General features: G+C 42.2%; 1 long non-coding RNA gene across 1 annotated transcript; it reads right to left on the bottom strand.

Moving 5' to 3' along the window:
* Positions 1 to 4,461: 4,461 nt before the first annotated feature.
* On the bottom strand, positions 4,462 to 6,360 carry LOC128607713 (uncharacterized). Its single transcript, XR_008385955.1, has 3 exons — positions 6,031 to 6,360; positions 5,699 to 5,898; positions 4,462 to 4,708 (listed from the first exon to the last, which is right to left on the bottom strand). It is a non-coding gene; the product is annotated as an uncharacterized LOC128607713 (long non-coding RNA).
* Between the last annotated feature and the right edge of the window lie 10,379 nt (positions 6,361 to 16,739).

The raw sequence follows: 16,739 nt of genomic DNA, 5'->3' as shown, positions 1-16,739 counted from the left end.
GGTCCATGGCGGCCATGTTTGTAGGTCACAGTGCAGGTTTTGCACTGGTTTGCTGTTATATGACATTGACACAATTATGGAAATACCTATACATGTAGTTAATTTAATAGGTGTTTCCTGATTACTATTACTGTATTCTCATATCATAATTATATTTAAAACCTATTAATATATAATAATAGATTATGTTTATTTAATATTATTACATTTATTACATGTGATTAATATTCTATATTAACACATCTATAAAACTACAGACTTACTGTACAACACATCTATAAACATCTATAAAACACATAACTATAAAACTTACAGTCCTCATTATTTTATTTCATTTATTTATTTATTTATTTCATTTTTTTATTTATCTGTTTATTTTTTTCCCTCTTTCTCCGTCTCTCTCTTTCTTCTTTCTCCCCCAGCGTATATTAAAATAAATAATTGTGGGATCCGGATCCGGACTGCACCATGGGATTTTCACGAGTGGTCAGTTTGGGCAGACTGAGCCAGAGGTCCCTGATGTACAGGGCGAGACAGTAACTACACTGACTCTTTGATTCACACGGCAAGACAGTGTCAACACCAAGTCCCTTGTGGCCTGGCTCACCTGTGGGGTCTAGGAGGGGTCTTGGAGCGGGCTGCGTGGTGGGTCAGTTCTCCTGATTTGGACAACAGGAAATATCCTGTTTAAAAAAAAAAAAGAAAGAAATCTCCACAACCTTATCTTTACTCTGAGGATTACTCCAAATGCAATTGTTGCCATAGTCAATGATATAGCCACGCTTAGTTATAATGTCTGAACCTAATATACTGCGAGCATCACCAGTTCTACTGAGCCAGGCTTTGTCTTTGAAATCATCTATGCCAATGGCATATTTTCTGTCTGGGATGCAAGAGAAATTGTTCCATCAAAACTTTCTAATGTTATTGTGTCTTTACCAGTCTGTGGGGGGTTGTTGGAATGAAGAATTGTTAATAAAGCACCAGAATCAACTAACCAATCATCACATCGGCTTCCAACAGTGACATTTACGATTGGTCTACCATGATTATTTTGTCACAGGGGTGCTACATGTGAAATGGAGGCCTGTGATCCCTATGCAGAAGAAGACATGGCTTTAAAGCTCTGCATCTCCATGTGAGCATGTAGTTCCTCATTCTCCTTGCTCAGTCTGTTTACCATAGCCTGTAACTGTTTACGATCAATTTTAGGAGCTGTTCTCCTAGAAAAAACTTTGAAATCCCTAGAAATATGCCCCTCTTTGCCACATGAATAACACACTGGGGGGTTTTCAGGGTTATAAGGAGGTGGTCTCTCATTTCTATCTCCAGTAGCATGGTCCTAGTTTACCCAGGAAACCTTGCAACCTCCATTCAGGTAGGGCTTTTTAACACCTATTGCTGACACAGGATGAGATTTATTTGAATTAGCATTACTAATTAATTAGCATTAAATTTTCTTTTCTACATTTTTTAAACGAGGAGGTTCCCTGACAAACACACAGCACAAAAGAAGAAAACCCTGTCTTTCTTACCTTTCCCCACTTTTTTTTTCTTCAGGAATCCCTTGCTGGGTGGCTTGCCAATGTAAGAAAAAATTATGAGTATGTCGAAGATCTCAAAGAGGAATAACTTTTTTGCAGCATGGCAGTGACAAAGTTCATGAAGCACTTCTGTATTTTTAACGACCACAGAGAGTCAGGACCTCAGTTTAACGTCTCATCCGCAAGATGGTGCTGTTTTTAGAGTATAGTGTCACTGTCACTATACTGCTGCATTAAGCCCCACACAGACCACAGGGTGAGAACCCCCTGCTGGCCACCCTAATACCACTTCCAGCAACAACTTTAGTTTTCCCCAGGAGGTCTCCCATCCAGGTACTATCCAGGCACAATCCTGCTTAACTTCAGTGGGAAACCAGGCAAGAGCTACAGGGTGATATGGCTCTGGCCATATCGTTTTTTTTTTTATGATAGGCAAAAACATCGTCAAAATACAGGCACAGGGTCAGGCAATGCGTGCTTGTTTATTAAGTAGCTTGGTGTGCCCTTTTGAAGAATGTCCAGTGGACGAGGAAGCATGGATTATACAAAATCTTTTTCATATCCAGATGAATATTTATTGGAGTGGTACCATTTTTAGTGAGAATCATTAATTTAACCTTTTGAAACCTCACATCGCCAACGTGACACATTGTGGATCAGTGCTTAACACCGAGCAAATTTTATGTGGTGCCCTTCTTTTTTTTTTGCCATAAGGAGTTTCCTGTATAATAATGTAGGTGATGCAGAGCATGTGGAAAAGGCAATGGTGTGTAGGGCCATTCATACAGTATGCCTTGCACTCAAATGGTTCCTACACAATTTTGCGCAGTTCCCTGGCCATAAACTATGATGAACTATTGATGAAAATAGCAAGAGGAACCCCAGTAAACCAAAGAGATGGCAGAGCGGTACAAGATCTACCAAAATAATTTCTAATTAAATGAATAATGTACAAAGTGCACAGTCAAGTGTGGTTCACTGTTTCTGTATTTCCTGTAATTGAAAAAGACATTTGCATTTATTGCTTTACCATTCCGCAATAAATGACAGAATAATCACCACTAGGCAAATACTTTGCCTAATGTTAGCTAGTGCTTCAGCAATTCAGTTTCAAACCTGGCCTTTTTATGTTTACATTTTTTTTCTCCATTTGAAGTTGTAGAAGGTTCATCTCCATGTCACTTTCAAATTTGCATTTGGAGATGGACCTTATACAGCTCCTTTTCAGGCAGCTAGTGTAATGGTTATGGAAAGTATTCCATGCATTTAATGTGTAGAATTACACAAAAGGAAGTGTATACCTGATGTAGCTGTCTACTTGTGTGAGTACTTTCCCTTTTAATTGTCATGATGTCATTGGTCTGTGTAATTTCATGTTTTGGCTCCTCCTCTTCCCTTTCCACAATGTGTCTTCATGGGAGAGGTAGGATTTTATTTAGCTCTGATTAATCTAATTTCATCTTTGCCTTAAGAATTACTTTTAAATTAATATAATTTTTCTAAATCATATTTACTGCCTTATATCCTATGTATGATTTATTATTTTCATGTTTTTACTTTAATTAAGGTTATGATTAGTTCTATGCATCATCCGTATGTTTTTTTATCATTTATGTTAAGCCTTTATATTATTTTACCTCCTTTCTGCCCCCTTTCCGCAATTTGTCTTCATGGGAGAGAGAGGAGAGAGATTAAATGAAGATTCAACCCAGTTGCCGTCCACATATTTATTTGGTTAGAAGAAAACACACAACGCAGACTACAACCAGTTACACTAGGAAGACGATAATTCAATATGATTGATAACAAATATCAAATATCACATATAGCAGTATAAAATCGTTTATTTAGTTGTATTTAATTTATTGGGGCTTATTAATGTTAATACAATGCAAGTGGTATTATCATAACTAGTTGTCTACGTTCAGAATAGTTAACTATAAGCTTACACACTGTATTTAATAGTACATAATAGGGGTTTCATTTGGATTATATCTATTGCATTATAAGGTCATTTATTAATGTGTTCATAGTGCTCATAAAATGTATGTTTGTGTGTTTCCTTCTCACAGTGAGCTGTATGTAAATGATCAACTACCTGTGTATCGCCTGGTTTTCTATAACTGCCTTTATATTCTGATTAGAGTAGGAGAGAAAACTTCAGGAATCACTTCTTTCTTCAGGAACACCACTGAGCAGATCTTAGTTAGGGGATAGTGACACTGACGTGTGATGAACATGATGTGTCCATTAATGGATGGAGTAAAAGGGGCAGATTGTGCAGAGCTACATATTAGAGCAGTCAGTAATTGTATACCACATTACTCAAATCTTGAGGGATTACATTTTAGAAAGTGTTCGCAAATGCATGTGTGTCTAACTGCATAGTAACATAATAATGTCTGTATAAAACTATCTGTCCTTCATACTGTATATTCATGAAAAAAGTCTTTATATCAGAAACTCCTGATATTTTTTCTCCCCTATTGTAGATTGCCATGGAGAGGACAGACTCTTGACCCTTTGCATTCCTTACATGACCACTAAAAAAAAAACCTTTTAACATGTACAGTATTTTATTAATCAGTAAATAAATTGTTTAATGCAATGTGCAATTGTGTTTTTATGTCCAGTTGATTTATACTTAAATAAAACTATCACAAAGCGTGTAAATAATAAAACTATTGCACACCATATGAGGATAGCGGTTTCTACAGTATAGAGACGGATGGATGTCAGGCTGGAAGGACAAATAGAGCTGGGTGTCATCAGCATAGCAATAGTATGAGAAGCCATGAGACTCAATCACCTGCCCCAGAGATATAGTGTAGATAGAAAAGAGCAGTGGACCCAGAACTGACCCCTACGGAACGCCAGTTGTGAGTTTCAGAAATGCCTCCCCTCCACAATACCTTGAAGGATCTATCTGAGAGATAGGATTCCACCCAGCGCAGCACCGTTCCAGTGATGCACAGGCTGGAGAGAGTTGACCGGAGGACCTGATGATTCACAGTGTCGAAAGCAGCAGAGAAATCAAGTAGGATGAGGACAGATGACCTAGAGGTTGCTCTTGCTAGTCGTACGGCTTCAGTGACGGAAAACAGAGCAGTCTCTGTGGAGTGATTGCTTTTGAAGCCAGACTGCTTGGTGTCTTGGAGGTTGTTCTGTGTGAGAAAATTGGAGAGTTGATTAAAAACAGCCCTTTCAAGGGTTTTGGAAAGAAAAGGGAGGAGGGGAAACAGGTATGTAGTTGTCAACTGCAACAGGGTTAAGTGATGTTTTTTTAAACAGTGGGCTAACCCAGGCCTGCTTAAATGAGGTAGGGTATGTGCCAGTAGAGAGGGATGTGTTAAAGATGTGTGTGAGTGCAAGTAATAGTGTGGGAGAGATGGACTGAAGAAGGTGAGAAGGGATAGGGTCAAGAAGACAGGTGGGATGGCTAGAGAGGAGGAGTTTTGAGACATCAGTCTCAGAATTGGAGAGAAGGAAGCCAGTTGGGAGTTACATGGAGCAGGAGCCAGTCTGTGCACGTCTGGGGTTGAGAACTGGTTCCTGATTGATGTAACCTTGTTGGAAAAGAAAGTGGAAAAGTCATCTGCAGTGAGAGAGGTAGGGGAAGGGGGAGGAGAAGGACAGAGAAGAGAAGAAAAGGTTTTGAAGAGAGTGTGGGTGTTGGGAGAACTGCCAATCTTCTCTTGGTAGTATGTGGCTTTAGCAGTGGAGATGCTATTGGAAAAAGAGGAGAGAAGTGTTTGGTAATTGGATAGGTCAGTCGGATTGTGAGATTTACGCCATTTCCTTTCAGATGCTCTTAGTTTGGCCCAGTTGTTACGCAGAGCTTCTGAGAGCCAAGGGCTAAAGGTTGATGGAGGTATGGAGGTTAGGGGCAGATGCTGTCAAGAGATGATGTTAGAGTGGAACATAGCATGTCAGTTGCGGCACTTAAGTCCAGTGAGGAGAGGTGGCTATCAGAGGGAAATAAGGTTCTGACAACAGAGGAGATGTGTGATGGGGAAAGGGAGCGAAGATTGCGACGAAAGGAGATAGAGGGTGGAGACAGTGAAGGGGTGAGGGGAGAGAAATAGAAAACCGGATAAAGAAAGGGTCAGAGGTGTGGAGAGGAGTAATGAGAAGATTGTGTGTGGTGTAGTTACGTGTGAGGATGAGGTCAAGCTGTTTGCCGGCTTTGTGGCTTGCTGGTGTGAGGTCAAATGTGGGAAGGAGAGCAAGAAAGTCAGCTGCATGTGGCTTGTCTAGATTAATGTTGAAGTCAAAAAGACCACAAGAGGCGTTCCATCATCTGGGATGGTGGGCAGTAGCATGTCAAATTCATCATTGAACTTCCCCAGTTTACCTGGATGACAGTAAACAACAAGAAAGTGCATTTTGGCAGGGTCAGTGACTGTAACAGCATTAAATTCAAAAGAAGTGTAGGAGCAAGAGGGAGAAAGACAGGAAAATTTCCATGTTTTGGAGAGAAGCAAACCTGTATCAGCCTCTTGTCTGTTGGGACGCGAGGTATGGGAGAAGTTGAAGTTGGAGGCTAGGGCAGTGGGTGTGGCAGTGTTCTCAGTATGGATCCAGGTCTCAGTCAGAGCCAGCACACTGAGGTTGGAGTGGGTTGCAATGTCAGTAATGAAATCTGCCTTGTTGACGGCAGATTGGCAGTTCCAAAGTCTGATATAGAGAACAAGAGGGAATCTGTAGAGGCCACATTCAGAGAGCGTAGGTTGTCCAAGTTGCATACTTTTCTGGGAGTGTGCCGCGGTCTGCGCCTGTGGCAAATAACAGGGATAAACTGATGACACATGTTAGTGTGAAAACAGGTAAACAGCAAGAGGAATAAAGAGAGAAAAAAGTATATTTAGCAGCGTGAGTGGTGTCTTGTTGGTGTCCTTGCTCAGTGGACTTGCGCAGGTATACTCGCAGGTCTTTACACGAGTTCGGTCTTCACACAACAAGGGCTAACGCTTCCGCCTCAGCGTTTCTTAATTCTTAAGTAATTGATCCGGCTGGGTTCCTCATCACCTGCTATTACTGCATTCTGAATGAACTCTGGCGAGCTCAGGGTTCACGTTGAAGTAGTAATGACCCCACACTCATATGATTGTGTCTGTTAAAGTTGTAGTATCGTTTGGTCCCACACCTTAATGGTCATTTCCCAGTTATCCGTTTCTATCTGTACGCTATGGTTTTTGTAGGCTCTGTCTATTAGCCAATGTGTTGAGTTTATACTCCCTATACCTAGCAGATGCTCATATTGGGTATTATTCCCGTGGCGTTTAGGGGCTATGTAGCTCATCCAGGCAGTGATGTTCAGTGAGCTAATTTTGCAGCCTGACAACTCTGTTCCGTTATAATTTTCCGTCTGCTTCCCTATTATTTGCCACAATGAGCTTGTAGTCAAGGTCACATTTCCAATTGTAGTGTTCTGGAGGGTTAAGCAAGGTATTACTAAATGTCTAACCTTGCAGTGAGTCTGGTTGATCTTTGCTACCATGTAGTCTATAGATAGAGTGCACAGCATACTTACCAGTAAGCCTAGGATCATTAGGCTTACCATACAGACTCCCCACTATTTGTTAGCAGCCCTTTTCGCCTTGTTTTCCAGTCTTTTCAGTCAGTGGCTCCGTAATAAGAGTCCTTTCACTGAGTTTCTTCATTTTTTCCCCATCTGGAAAACAAAATTGGGTCAGAGGAGGGGTTAGTCTTCTCCTCTGCCTGGGGAAAACATCTATTCTGTCCTTTTTAACTGGGACCCATTTCTTTTTCCTAAGGATCCCTACTCTCTTTTTCTCCAGTTTTTCTGGTTCAACTATCCCTACGATCTGTATTATTCCGTTCAGCCATTCATATGTGGGGACTGATGACATTCCCACATAAAGTTTGGTGGTCAGGATGATTTCCACAGGTTCATTCCCTTCCTGTAGGCTAGTTTCTGCTCCATCGTAGGGCAGTTCGCTCATGACATGCTCTCCGTCTGTATTCGTTCTGATGTGAAGGTTAGGCCTCCCGTCTAATATTACGATTGTTATCTTTTTACGGGAGATCAGGATTTTGGCCTCTCTCTTTCTATGGTACATAGCAGTTACTGGTACTGGGTATTCCTCAGGTCTATTCAGGTGTAGGTTTACATAAGTTTCCTCTCTCCAGTCACTAGTCTCTCTAGCCACACTGATGGCGAGGTTTGCCTATGTTGTAATCTCCCAACTGGATTTTTCCTTAAGTTTCAACCACCCAGTTATCTTATCATGTTCTAACAAGCTCTTTTCCTTCATTGATTCTGTAGAGATTACCCCCTTTCCTAATAGCTCCTTCCCAAATGGAGAAGGACCATAGGGTATTTACAGTTTCCAGGCTTCTTTCATTAGTTATTGATCGTCCTGTCTGTTCTAGCAGGGGTTGATATCCTGCTCCTATGCTTCTATTGCCACTTCTTCCATGGCCCTTTGACATGGGTGTATTACTGTCCATTTGGAATGTTTGTCTATCAGGAGTAGAAAATATACGTTCTTAAGTTTAGTTTGTTTCCTCAATGGTCCTGCAAAGTTCATGTTAACCTGTTGTCCTCCAAATGAATGCGGTAGTGATGAGTAATCATTATGTCTGTTAGTTAAGGTTCTTCGACATTGTTCACAGTCCAATTTTATCTGGTTGTACATGGCTTTATAATTTGGTATATTAAGGCCTAAACTTCTTATTTCATGTGCTACGACCTTGGTACTCGGATGGTGTAGGTTGTCATGCATTTTCTGGAGCTCGGGTCTTGCATCCTTTTTTGTAACCACATTTACATGATATAAGAAATTGTCTACTTCACTGCTGCCTTCTGCCTTCTTGTGTGGCTAACTTGGTGGTAACAATGTATCTTGATTTGATCTAACAGTTTATTGATCATAATCCATTGCTCCTGTTGTGTGATTGATTTCCTTTTTGCGTTATTATAGCCATTTAACTTCCAGACATTTAAATTGATATTTACTCCTTGCCACACATAGTGTGAGTCGGTTATGACTACTATTTCAGGTATTTTCATTTCAATGCACCTCTCTAGGCCTTTAATCAGGGCTGTTACTTCAGCGGTCTGCGCGGATCCTTCTACTGTCCCTTTGTCCTTCACTATCTCTCTTTTTCCTTGTTTCAATGTATATCCCCAGCGGTTTTCTCCCTTGCGACTACTTCCATCTGTATATAGTCTGGGTAGTTTATGCCTACTCTTGGGTATTTCCGTGATCCTATCCTTCTTCTGAACCTTGTTTCGCACAAATTTAAATTGGAGATCCTCTAAGAGCATCATCCAGTTGTTCCTGAATCCGAATGTTGACTCGAATATTGTTGACTGATGTTTTACCAAATTTTCTTGATATCTATGTATTTCGCCTACATTGGAGTGCACTACCTATTGCACTTCTTGGCCACGGCTTTGAGCGGGATAATACATTTTGTCAGGGTAGCTAGGATTTCTGCTGCTGACCCTGGTTCTAATTTTAGATCTACTCTGTCTTTTATATCTGTCAGAAAGCAGATGGTTACCTTGTCCCCCTCGTTTCAGCATATAATGTTAGTGCTGATTTCATCTGACTCAAAATAATGAATTTAATCCATTTTGGAATAAGGCTGTAACATAACAAAATGTGGAAAAAGTGAAGCGCTGTGAATACTTTCCGGATGCACTGTATATAATTTGCTGCTAATTTAACGTTTTGTCAGTTTCCGCCATTCTCGGGTGTTTCCGGATTTTACCCTCAGTCGTACTGAACAGTCAAACATACAGACAGGTTTACAGAAGCATCTCATCACTGGGATGATAAATGCATAAGTTAGCACATAAAAGCATTCATAAGTGACTCATCACTTGGATGATGGATGCAACTCATCACTCGGATGATAAATGCATGAGTTAGGCACACACAAAAGCAGACAGAAGCATCTCATCACTTGGATGATAGATGCAACTTATCACTCGGATGATCAATGCATAAGTTAGGCACACATAAAAGCAGACAGACAGGTTTACAGCCATGAAGGGCTTGAGTGGCACAAGAGCAAAGACATGGCGTAAATCTTCACCATGCAAGTTCTTGGCAAAGTTTGAACAACTTCCATTCGGCTATATATACTCTCTTATCTGTGCAACCCGAGCTCGGTTTGTCTCAGCTGAGGCAACCCGAGCTCAATTCTGCGATTTGCACAGGAAGCAAGCAGCAAGCCGTTTAAACAGGTAGTGATCTCCTATTATGGGTTCACACCCATAGCTCTCATGAGCTGTCACTCATTCAACAGTCATGTTATTCATAGCCTGAATGGTATCTGTAAATACAGAGTGTATATTTCTTTTCCTTCTTATATTATACAACATATCTCTGGCTTGCTCAACATGGTGCAGGCAAAAACACATTTGATCAAGAGATTTATGCAGCTGTTGTTTTAATATTATCTTCTGTTCGTGCATCCACTCACTGGATTCATGTCCAGTTGTTGGGGAGATATTCCAGAGAGCCGAGGCCCATATCTCTGGGCGTGCCTCCGAGAGGGGAGACCAGGTTTCGGGAATGTTCGTGTAGCTCTCCCCTTGAGCTACTGGTAGGGGCTAGGATGCTTTTGGGCAGGTTCTCTGGTTGTGCCGCTTTCTCTTAGAGCTCTTTTTCTTCTTTTCCTCTCTCTCTCTTTTTTTTCCCTTTCTTGTTCCATACCTCTTTGTATGAGTAATGCATTTTAGATTATACAGCATAATTAAACAGCATACATAATAATTAATAAGCAAGCATTTGTACAACAAAATCATTCATTCAATCTTTCCTTGTGCCCTTATGGTAACCTTAGGGAATAGCCATGATCATGTACAACTATTTCAATATTTTTGTCCAATTACTTCAGATCCTCGACTGGCCTTGAGTTCCTCAGCTAATAGTTGCAGAGACTCCAATACACTGTTTTTCAGATCCTTTTAACTTAACCCAATATGCCAATGATAACTTTGAATGTCTTATATATAATGGTAACTCATCAGCTTCCACCAGCAATGCATTAGAAGGCGTTGTTTTAACTGCACCAATGCTGAGTCTTGGGTCTCTGAACTGAATTTTGTCAAGTTTTACCAATACACTTTTGGTTGCTGCTCCATATATCATACACCCATTATCAATACACGACCATATTAAGGCCCTATAAATATCCATAAGCGATAGTTTGTCTGCTCCCCATTCAAAACCAGCAACTGATTTCGTGAGATTCAGTACCTTATTACATTTTGTAATGTACATTTTACATTTACTTTTTACATTTACATCTGATTAATATGATTCCTCCATATACATTTCTCATGAAACCATTATCTTAAATATTTCAACTTTTTACCCTTTCCATGTTTTGACGATATAATTTAATCTGTATATTATCTGGCCTTTTCTTTCTAGTAATCAGTATGTAGCATGACTTTGCAATTGACATTTTAAATCCCCAGTCATACGACCATTTGTCAACATTCATTATAACAGTCTGGATACTAGTAGTCACATGTTTAATTTTTTCCCCCTCTTTCCATATAGCCCCAGCATCTTCATAACATGTCTCTACCAACACTCATAAAAATATAATTTATCATAATGTTAAATAGGATAAGACTAATAGCACTTCCTTGAGGAATACCATTTAAAATATTAAACTCTTCTGAAATAGCATCTCCAACTTTAACACGGAATGTCCGATTAGTCAGGAAATCTAAAACACCGTTCTAAAGCCTTCTGTCAAACCCAATCTCTGCATTTTAATCATTCAAACCTTCTCTACACATAGAATCATATGCTTTCTCAATATCAAAAAATACTATAGTCATAACTTCATTCATACTAATTGCTTTTTTTGCTTCATTACTAATTTTCACTAAGGCATCTGTCTTAGATCTTCCTTAACGAAATCCACTTTGACCTTGGCTTAACAATTCTCTTTGTTCCAAAGAGTATGACAGTCTACGAACAATAAGCTTTTCTATTAATTTATACAGATGCAAAGTTGCTACCTTACCAAAAGGTAGTATCAGAGCACTTTTCCAACTACCCGATATTGCGCCTTCTCTCCATATCTTATTAAACAGATGTAATATGATTTCCAATACTTCATCTGGTAATTAGCTAAACATAACATAATTGGTCTGTCCTGGGGCTGTGTAACAATTTCCCTTTAAGGAGAAGTCCATGTCAAGAGCCGAATTATCACTATCTTTTTTCCTTGTTACATAACAATTATCTCTTAAAATTTCATCTTTTCGTTGTTTATGTATTTCATCTAAGTGACTTCCACTATGCACACTTGCAAATGTTCTCCTTACTTGTAATTGCCAGAAAATGTCTATCTCTCAGTACTGGGATTTTAACTGATTTATTTTTCCCACTCATCTTGTTAATCATTGACCAAATGTCACCCAGTTGCACTTCACTGCCAATGGAGGGGCAGAATTGTCTCCAAGCATTCTTTCTAGATGACAATTATTTTCTTTGCCCTTGCTTTCTTTCTTTGATAATCAATCAAGTTAGCTTGCCTCAAATGTTTTCTTAGAATTCGGAATGCATGATTCATTTCTTTAAGAGATTTTTACATTCGTCGTTCAACCACGGTACCATTTCCTTTTCCCCGTTCATTGTGCTCTTATGAATGCATGTTGCAGCTCTGATAATTATGGACGTTACTGTTTCTGTACAGTTATCAAAAATCACCCTCCATTGATAATCTTTCAGATATTTCAAAACAATAATCTTTCAATTTTTTCCAAAACACCATTTTTCTATTTTTTTTCTATTCATCCTGTACATACACATCAAAAATCAAAGTGATCACTCCCTATGTTAGTGTTATTCTTAACATTACATTCACATATTTTACTCATATTTCCAGAAACTAACGTCAGAGCTAAATGTGAAACTGTATTTCTTGTAACATTCACCCTGGTACCACTTCCATCATTAAGACAAACAATGACCTCTCCTCGATTAGTTCAACTATTTCTCCATTAGCATCTGTATGATCCCTTCCCCATGGAGTATTATGTGTATTAAAGTCTCCACACCAAATTTCTCTTCTGTCAACACTTTCTGAAATCATATGAAAAGTTTGCATTGATAGCTTCTTGCAAGGATTGCAGAACTTGACTAGTTTGATATCTCCTGTCGCGACGGACCGACAGCCGACGCACAAAGAACTAAAATCACTCCTTCCGTGACTGCCGCACTGGCGCTGAAGAGATGGCCCCGCTTCAAGAATTTTGACGGCCAGAAAGCACGTGGCGGTGGGGTGGAGCCGCCGACACACCCTCGGCCGATGAATGGTATGCCGTACAGGAAAATCCTACCAGCAGATGAGGAGATAGTATAAAAGGCCGCTCTTCCGCTCGATTGGGGAGAATCCTCTCATGTGATATAAGATTCAGATCTGAGCGAAGCCTCCGTTCCCTGACTACGCACGTGGCATTGCCTGACTGCCCAGAAGAGCCCTCATTTGTCCGGAAAGCACTGGCGCAACTCCGGCAATCCTGCAACCCATGCCCACACGCAAGCACATGCGAGCACTCACACACACACCCCTGAACACCACAAATAAAGAAAAACTTGTTTTGCAACCTTACAACAGTCTCCTGTGTGTCTGTGCTCCACCCACCGCTGGCTAATTTCCTACACTGGTGGAGGATGCGGGCATGAGCACAGACCCAAAAAAAAGGGCAATAATTTTTTTTCCTTTTTTTTCTCCCTCTCCTCCTTGTAGTTGTTAATAAACGTGGATCCCACACTGCAGCACCTTCTGGAGACCAGTATCCAGCAGCAAGCTGTGACACAGTAGCTCACACACAGCCTGCAAGCCGCGACACAAGAACTAGTGGCCCTGAGAACAGCGACTCCCGCAGTGAGTACAAACTTGTCATCCTGGATTACGCCACCCGATACCTCGAGGCAGTGCCCCTCCACAAAGCCACCTCCCATAATATTGCGAAAGAGCTGATGCTCCTCTTCAGCTGTGTGGGGATACCAAAGGACATCTTGACTGACCAAGGTATGCCTTTTGTCTCCAAACTAATGTGTGATCTGTGTCGGCTGTTGCAGGTAAATCACCTAAAAGCGTCCGTCTACCCACCCCCCAGACTGACGGGCTCATCGAAAGGTTCAATCAAACCTTGAAGCAGATGCCACAGAGGGTGGTGAATGAAGAAGGGAGAAACTAGGACCTCCTCCTTCCCTACATCCTTTTCGCTGTCCGGGAGTGCCCCCAGGCCTCCACGGGTTTTACCCCCTTTGAACTCCTCTTCGGGCGGTGACCTCGAGGACTGCTGGACGTAGCCCAGGAAGCCTGGGAGGAACAGCCCTCCCCATTCCGCTCGGTCATTGAATATGTGCAGAAAATGCAGGAGAGGATTGTCCGAGTGTCCCCGATCGTCCAGGAGCATATGAGAGCCGCCCAGGAGGAGCAGAAGCGAGTGTACGACCGCCCAGCACAACCCCGGGAGTTCCAACCTGGCGATTGGGTGCTCCTCCTAGTGCCAAACAGTGCCTGCAAGTTCCTAGCCCGATGGCAAGGGCCATACACAGTCCTCGAGAAGGGGGCCGTGAACTATCGCCTGCAACAGCTCGGTAAGCGAGCAGACACCCAAACATACCACATAAATCTGTTAAAGAAATGGGTGGAGCCAACACCAGTAGTGTCTGCGTTCGCGACCCTAGAGACAGGCCATGAGGAGGGTACCTTGGTCCAGCTGGGGGAAGACCTCACTCCCGGGAAAAGACAGGAGTTATCAGGGTTAGTGGGTCAGTTTACGGATGTGTTCTCTACCTCCCCAGGAATGACGCAACTGGTCCACCACAAAATCAAGACCCCGCCGGGAGTAGTGGGGCGGCAGCAGCCCTATCGGGTCCCGGAGGCCCGCCGCCAGGCTATAGAGGAGGAGGTTGGCCGAATGCTGCGAGACAACATCATCGAGGAGTCCAATAGCCCCTGGTCCAGTCCCATTGTGGTCGTACCAAAACCCGACGGAAGTATGCGTCTATTCAATGACTTCCGGAAACTGAACCAGGTCTCAGAATTTGACAGCTATCCCCTCCCTCAAGTGGACGACCTAGTGGAGCGACTGGGGAGGGTCCGATTCATATCCACCCTGGACCTATCCAAGGGATACCGGCAAGTGGCCCTAGGCCCAGAGGCAAGACTGAAGACGGCCTTCAGCACGGCGAACGGCCACTGGCAGTACCGGGTTCTCCCCTTCGGGCTCCACGGGGCGCCCGCAATGTTCCAACCACTGATGGACATTGTCCTGCGTCCACATCGTCCGTTCGCGGCGGCCTACCTGGACGATGTGGTTCTCCATTCCTCCACATGGTCGGACCACCTGTTGCACTTGGGGGAGGTCCTGAAGGAGCTCCAGAAGGCCGGGCTGACGGCCAACCCCAAAAAGTGTGACTTGGGCATAACGGAAGCGCAGTATCATATCGGCCAGGGCCTGCTGAAGCCCCAGGTGAAGAAAATTGAGGCGGTGAAAGACTATCCCCGGCCTACATCAAAAAAACAGGTACGTGCCTTTTTGGGGTTGGCGGGGTATTATCGCCGGTTCGTGCCTAATTTCTCCTCTGTTGCCTCCCCCCTCTCAGATCTCACGAAAAAGGGCCAGTCGGACCGGGTGAAGTGGTCAGCCGAAGCGGAGAGGGCCTCCCATGCTCTAAAAGACGCCCTCACCAGCGCTCCAGTGCTACGCAACCCAGACTTCACCCTTCCATTCACCGTGCACACCGATGCGTCCGAAACCGGGCTGGGCGCAGTCCTTTCACAGACTTTCGACGGAGAGGAACATCCGGTCCTCTACATCAGTCAGAAGTTGTCCCCCGCCGAAAAGAAATATGCAGCCGTGGAAAGAGAGGCCCTGGCGATAAAATGGGCCATCGAGGAGCTCCGATATTACCTGGCCGGTCGGCACTTCGTCCTGGTGACAGACCACGCCCCACTACAGTAGATGGCCAAGGCCAAAGACACTGGACTACATCTCCCAGCAGCCACTGCTCTACATCACAATCACATGACCACTTGCACCTGATTCACATTCTAGTTAACAAGCACTATGTGTTCGTATGTGTATATATATATAGCCACAGTTTGTATGTTCTTCTCTGCCAAAGTGTTTTTCCACATGTTCATAGCTTCTTTATGTGCATTTAGCTAACTTTAGCTAACTATAGCTAACTTTACCTGCATTTGCATTCGTCTCCACCTCCAAATCCTGACATTAAGAAATTTGCTGGAAATAAAAGCAGTTGAATGTGAGCGGTCGTTTCTTTTTTTCATGAGTATATTTATGGTTTTCTTTGACTGAGATAAGACCAAAATGCCCAGATTTTTATTAAACTAAAACTCGACTAAAAAACCACAGGATAAGGTTGATTAAATATGATAAAAACTATCAAGGACATTTGACAGAAGATTAAGAATAAAACTAAATTTAAAGAATTGCTGACAAAATCAACAAGGGTTTGATAACTGCTACTTTAAAGGATTTAGGCACATAGCCAGTGTTAAGAAAGGAACTGATTATTTTTAATAGAGGTTTTATTGCTTCAGGTAGTATTTATTTGAGGAAATGTGTAAATAGGGGACCAAGTACACAAGTTGATGATTTTGAAGAGGAAATTAGTCTGCTGGATGGGAGTAAAAGATTCTAATTGTTCTACTGATGTAATAAGATTGTTTTCTATGTAGTTTTCACTTTAAATCAGGGGCGCCGCTAATTTGTAGTCCGGGCCTCAAGCCCCCACCCCCCAATTATCTTTTCTTATTGCCACGTGTAAAAACAATCATTATCAATAAGCACAACAATTATTGCATATTCAATAAGAGACTATAAAGATATTGTTATGTCAGGAGATGTATTTTGTGGGTGTGTGTTCTCTCTCCCTCCCTCCCCTGTTTCACTCTCACATCTGTAATTGGACGTGCTGCACGGGGATTGGAGTGGAGAATATTGTGCGTCTTTTAAAAAGGAGGAAGAACGTTATGTCGGCAGGAATGTGGACGTGTGGTGTGTCTGTGATTGCGTGCATAAGCCACTTACTTTTGGGAGAACGATGTTTTGATGCGCAAGTGGGAGAACAGCAATAGTGTGTGCCAAATTGTTGTTCCCACAGGTTACCGCTCCCTCATAATAAGTCTTGCTCATGACCATGTTCTTTC

This window comes from Ictalurus furcatus, chromosome 5 (genome assembly GCF_023375685.1).
Source record: "Ictalurus furcatus strain D&B chromosome 5, Billie_1.0, whole genome shotgun sequence".
Taxonomy (NCBI): Eukaryota; Metazoa; Chordata; class Actinopteri; order Siluriformes; family Ictaluridae; genus Ictalurus; species Ictalurus furcatus.
This window is presented reverse-complemented; position numbering and strand designations above follow the sequence as displayed.